The sequence below is a fragment of the Alexandromys fortis genome, unplaced genomic scaffold, assembly GCF_014885135.2.
Source record: "Alexandromys fortis isolate MF-2015 unplaced genomic scaffold, M_Fortis_MF-2015_v1.1 scaffold_11, whole genome shotgun sequence".
In the NCBI taxonomy this organism is placed as follows: Eukaryota; Metazoa; Chordata; class Mammalia; order Rodentia; family Cricetidae; genus Alexandromys; species Alexandromys fortis.
Genome location: NW_026067912.1, coordinates 13,425,846 through 13,431,969, shown reverse-complemented (window position 1 = coordinate 13,431,969; position 6,124 = coordinate 13,425,846). Strand labels below are relative to the sequence as shown.

Sequence of the window (6,124 nt, the reverse complement as noted above, 5' to 3'; positions counted from 1 at the left end):
CACTGAGAGGAATCTTGTTATTAAATTGGTTAGGGAGAGTGTGATTTTTTTCACATAAGCATTAAAGCAAACTACAACTATTTGCAAGTGTTTATACACTCATTCATCAATGTATAATAAGAAGAAAAATATTTAATTTATATTTAATTTAATAAATTGTGATATAATTTATCTACATTTTGGGTGTGTTTATTAATGACTCTATATATTTGTCCTCATTTTGGGCTTAGTAAGGGGTGAATCAATCTTTCAGCACAGGAAAGGGTTAACTTCTTATGCTTAGAATGTTTCCCTAAAGACACTGATAATGATTTTCTTGAGAACAACTTTTTCTTCAATTGAGTCATAAAGCAAGAACATCTCAGGCCTTTAGTTTTTCTGCTACACAGAACAGTTTCCGTTTCTTCTTTGTCATCCTGGGCACAACTCTTACTATAGACTAAATTAGTAAATTGCCCAATCTGCAGATTTCCCTTCCTAAAGAAGTGAGTTAATTAAATTCTTTACAAGCATTAAATCAAGCATTTCATTACGGCTATATAAATGGAGCAGTAATCACACATGTGAACTGTATGAAGCCAATGAGAAGATAGTAAAAGAATTATTTCTTTCAGAAAAGTTACTTTGACAAGTAACTTTAGCAATTTTATTAGAAAAGAGTCTTGCTACTCTGATTTTCAGTTCTAGCCCTGAGGCATCGCCTAAAAAGCTAATTTGTTTTCCATTTTCCTTTGTGAAATACCATACACAATTGTCTCTGAGACTAATTTAAAGCTGCCTTCGTACTTGCTCTTTAAGACTCAACCCAGTTATATACGTCTTATTCACATTCATGTTTAACATGAAGATATTTAAATCCTTCACTGCACCACATTTTCCTTGCACATCTCTCTCAGCCATTTTAAAATCCCTTTCCTGGTTCAATTTTGTGATATTTTCCTCTGGATGATTTTCTGTGAGTTCATTGTAAAAATATTTCTTCTGTTTCACTGACAGATGCTTCTGGCCAATTTGTGAAAAATGACATTTTGAGAGAGTGAAGAAATCCAACAGAAAGGCTTATCTGTGTTTCACTGCACAGCTTTGAATTACAGAAATCAACATTGATCTCAGAGGACGTTTCAGTACTAGCTGTTTAAAATGCACCCCAGGGAAATTTTGGAAGCACAATTATCACACAAATTCATGAAAAACATGGATGTATCCTTCTTGCCTTTTTTATATCTTTTTTATAGTTCTTGTAAACACTCACCTTATTTTTCCCCTAACTGGTTCTAAGCTCTAGGAAATGTAAATGACAGGAACAATACTTTATCCTCTTCAACAAGAAAAGCCACAACTATTTTCTTGAATACTTTTGGCTAAAGATTGAAACAACAACAATTTAAATATAGCTCACATCCACAGCCTCAAACATTAGCCTAAACCTAAGGTTTGTTCAGCAGAATTAAGCTATGCCACAATTTCTTTAACAACTCTGCTTCGGGTACAAAACAAAAAGTTAATTGGCTTGATCTGTTTTGTCTCCCTCAGTTTTCATTGGTGCTATTCGTTCTAAAGCATTCTACAAGATGGAATTACTAACAAAACTATGAAAATCAAGGATAATGTCAGTTACATTGTCTCATTTCTTTTATTTATTGAATTACAAGTATTTTTAAAGTTTCATGTATTAAATAAAATTATGGATTGTGATAATTTATATTCTACTAATGAACAAAGTATCAATGAATAAACCAAAGAGAAAACTGACATTGCTTATATTAAATCTCATATAGTCAAGGTTAGTTTAAGATCTATCAAGATCTATTAAGGTAGATCTCATAATAGGCAAGTTCTTATTGAAAGCATAAATGTTCTATCACTTGAAACAGTATAGTAATGAAGTATTCTATATATTAATGATGAATAAAACAAGAGTATAAACAGAAAAAAAACAATAAAGCAGATCAAAAAACCAAAGATATTTGACTAATATTTGTTTTTATTTTGTTTACTCATTCCTAACTTTCCAACATACCAAACTCAACCTCTGTTTCCCACACTCTTCAAGAAATCATAAGTAGTTTAGATTTAAAGAGAAGCTGATGAGATATGTTAGAGGGTAGAGAAAGCATATATGGTATTTTCATACCTTATGTAAAATGGAGAGGCTTCTATCTTAGGAGAAGACAGAGACTCATTTAGAAGAAAGCAGCTCCAATTGGACTACATTTTGCATACTAGCTTCTTCCTTTTTTCTCTGATATTTTTAAACCCCAGGTTTCATGGGGAAAAAAAGGATATGATGAGACCTCTATTAAACAGTAAGTATAAAGTTTTCATTAGTACTCCGTTCGCAGAGATTATTAATGTTGTAATGACACTAAAGACTATTAAATGCAAATTTGCAAAGCTCTAAGGGTCTTTATTAAGATAAGCAACATTTTATGGAGTCAATTCAGTTGCTATTTTAATGAAAATCTTACTAAATAAATCTCAGTAGAATTCACCACAGATGTTGCTTCATGTATTCTGGAAAATCTGACCCTCAAGAGTTAGGATAACCTGTAATGTGAGGCAACATGTTACAGAGGGGGCATGTAATACTTCAGAAACCAAAGAAGTTCAGATCCCTCCTTTCCTTTCACTGCAGCTGAGATTGAGTGTTATACAAATCAATTATCTATCTTGATACATAATGGCATGTGCTTTCTAAAGAAATTGATTTTTTGGTGTGTGTGTGTGTGTGTGTTTCTTTTATAAAAAAAAAGAAAACAAACTATCTTTTTCTTTCAATTCACATACCAATCCTAGATCCCACTTCCTCTTCTCCCTCTGATTCCTCCACCTTACTTCCCAGCACACCTCCCATCCAAGTTACAGCCAAATCTGACATGCAGAGCACTGCGCAGTCTGAAAACGCATCTCTGTATGGTGACAGGAATCCGCCATGCTCTTCCGCCTGCCTAAGCCTGATTCTGCCTTCTGCCCAGGTGCAGGCGGGGAGCGCTGAGCCATGGGCACGGTCTCAGAGCACTCTCCTCCAATCCCAAGCAAGAACACAAATATCCAGTCCCATAATTTTTTTGTTTGTTTTAAATTAAGCTCTCGCAGGTTTTTAAGTGGATTTAGCCCATCACGTCTGGGTGCCACTCTGTTGAAGGAGGAACTGGATTTTGGGAGCTTAGTGCAGTGTTCCACTGGTGAGTTTCTGTCTCTGTTTCCATCAGTTGTTGGATGAAGATTCTACGGTGACTTTTAAGATAGTCATCAATACATATGACTACAGATCAAATTCAGTTCTGGCAACATCTCCACTATTGCTTAGGGTCTTAGTTGGGGTCATCCTTGAGCATTCCTGGGAATTTCTCTAGTGCCAGTTTTCTTGCTAGCCCCATAATGACTTCCTCAATCAAAACATCTCTTTTATTGTTCCCTGTGTCTGTCCTTCTCCCATCTAGACTATCTTGTTCCCTTGAGTTTTCCCCCTACCCCTTTTCCTCTTTTCCTTTTCATTCACCCTCCCTTCTCCAACACCCCTATGCTTCCAATTTTGTCAGGTGATCTTTTCTATTTACCCTTCCCAGATGGATCTATATATGTTTCCTTAAGGTTCACCTTGTTACTTAGCTTTTCTAGGGTTATGTACTATAGGCTCAAAATTCTTTGCTTTAGAGTTAGCATTGACTTATGAGGGAGTACCTACCATTTTGATCTTCTGGGTCTGGGTTACTTCACTCAAGATTTTTTCTAGTACTGACCATTTTCATGCAAATTTAAAGATACCATTTGTTTTTACTTCAGAGTAGTACTCCATTGTGCAAATGTACCACTTTTTCTTTATCAATTATTTGGTTGAGGGGAATTTAGTTTTTCCCTAGGTTCTGGCTGTTACAAATAATGCTGCTATGAACATGGTTGAAAAAATGTGCTTGTAATATTATTGAGCAACCTTTGTGAATATGCCCATGTTTGTTATTGCTGAGTTTTGAGGTATGTTGATTCTTAACTTTCTGAGAAACTGTCATACTGTTTTCCAGAGTGGTTGTACAAGTTTTTATTCCCACCAGCAATGTAGGAGCGTTCCCCTTACTCCTTATCTTCTATCATTGGTGTTTTTTATCTTAGCCATTCTGACTGGGGCAATACGTTATCTCAGAATCATTTTGATTTGTATTACTCTGATAGCCAAGGATATTGAACACTTCCTTATGTGTATTTGAGATTCTTCTGTTGAGAATTCTCCATTTAGATTTGTACTCCATTTTTAATTGGTAATGATTATTTGGTAATTTGATGTACTATTTCTTGAATTCTTTATATATTTTGGAGATCAGTTCTCTGTCTGATATGAGGTTGGTGAAGATCTTTTCCCATTCATTATGCTGTTTTTTTTTTGTCTTACTGACTGTGTCCTTTGCTTTACAGAAGTTTCTCAGCGTCATGAGGTCCCATTTATTTATTTATTGTTGCCTTCAGTGTCTAGTGTCTGTGCTACTGGTGTTATATTTTGGAAGTGGTCTATTTGTGTCCTTGCATTGAAGGCTATTTTCCACTTTCTCTTCTGTCTGGTTCAGTATGTCAGATTTATATTGAAGTATTTAATCCATTTGGTCTTGAGTTTTATGCATGGGGCTAGTTATTGATTTATTTGCATTCTTCTACATGTTGATTTCAAGTTATGTGAGCACCATTTGTTGAAGATGCTTTCTTTTTTTCCATTGTATAATTTTATCTTCTTTGTCAAAAATCAGGCATTCATAGGTGTGTGGATTGATATCTGGGTCTTTGATATGATTCCAATGGTTAACCTGTCTGTTTTTAATCCAATACCAAGCTGTTTACATTACTGTAGCTCTATAATAAAACTTGATATCAGGGATATTGATGCCTATGGAAGTTCTTTATTGTACAGTATTGTTTTGCTATCCTGGGTTTTTTGTTTTTCCAAAATACTTTGATTATTGTTCTTTCAAGGTCTGTGAAGAATTGTGTTGGGATATTGACAGGGATTGCATTCATCTTTGGATTGCTTTTGGTAGGAATACCATTCTTATTATGTTGATCCTATCTATCCAAGAGCATGGGATTTCTTTCCATTTTCTGGTATCTTCTTTAATTTCTTTCTGCAAAGACTTAAAATTCTTGTCAAATAAGACTTTCACTTAATTGGTTAGTGTTACCCCAAGATGTTTTATGTTATTTGGCTATTGTGAAGGATGATGATTTTATCCTACTAAAGAAATACATCTTGTCTTTTTATGTTCATATTTAAAATTCAAGAAAACACAAAGGAGATAGGTAATAGATCCAATTTGTTAACATTTCTCCATCTCTAAGCCATCCTTGAAGAAAATCATGTATGGAGTCACACCATCTTCATGGTAGTCCAGGAGAGCAACCATGCCATCTGGATTCATGTTCTCACCAATAAAAAAACTGGTAGTTATTGAAATTAGCAAGGATGTGCTTAATTTGCTCTGCAGCCCCAGTCATAAAAGGCTTTACTCTTTCTGGTTTCTCTTCTTCAAGTTTGCCTTTGAGTGATTTCATGTAATCTTTGATGTACTTTTTGTAGGACTCTTTTGTGAAGCTGGTTTCTTGTAAGTGGTGGTTCATGACAATGTCAATACCAGTGACTACTGTGCTTTTGGTACCTTTGCCCTCTGGGCCTTCAGCGGAAGCATTCCCACCAGTGAGCGAGTCATTGGTGCTGCTTCCCATCCCTACAACACCAGGACTTAGGACAAATGAGACTGATGTCATCTTGAGCTCTTATTTTGACCATGATTTATCTTTAGTGGAGACATTGTTTTTTTTCTTTTTTTTTAAAGAAAAAAAAACATGTCCTGTAGGTTATCTAAAAATAAAGTGTATTTAAATTAAAAAAACACAAAGGAAATTCACTTTGTTTAACAACAAGCAAACTGAAAAGAGCAGAAACAGGAAGGCAAAAAAAGTAATGAAAGAAATAGGAAGGGAAGAAGAGTAGTATTTACAGCAGCAGTTAGACTGCACAAGTCTCTGAGGTTCTGGCCCAGGAAGGTTGTATACTTGCCATGCTGCTTTAGGAAAAATCACTTTACACTTTAAATTATTAGATTTTTCATCTGTCATTTGAGACTGTCAGCCAACTGCTATG

At 34.9% G+C, this 6,124-nt stretch overlaps 1 pseudogene; it reads right to left on the bottom strand.

The window, feature by feature from the left end:
* Nucleotides 1-5,286: 5,286 nt before the first annotated feature.
* On the bottom strand, nt 5,287-5,706 carry LOC126499399 (translationally-controlled tumor protein-like; annotated as a pseudogene).
* Nucleotides 5,707-6,124: the final 418 nt, after the last annotated feature.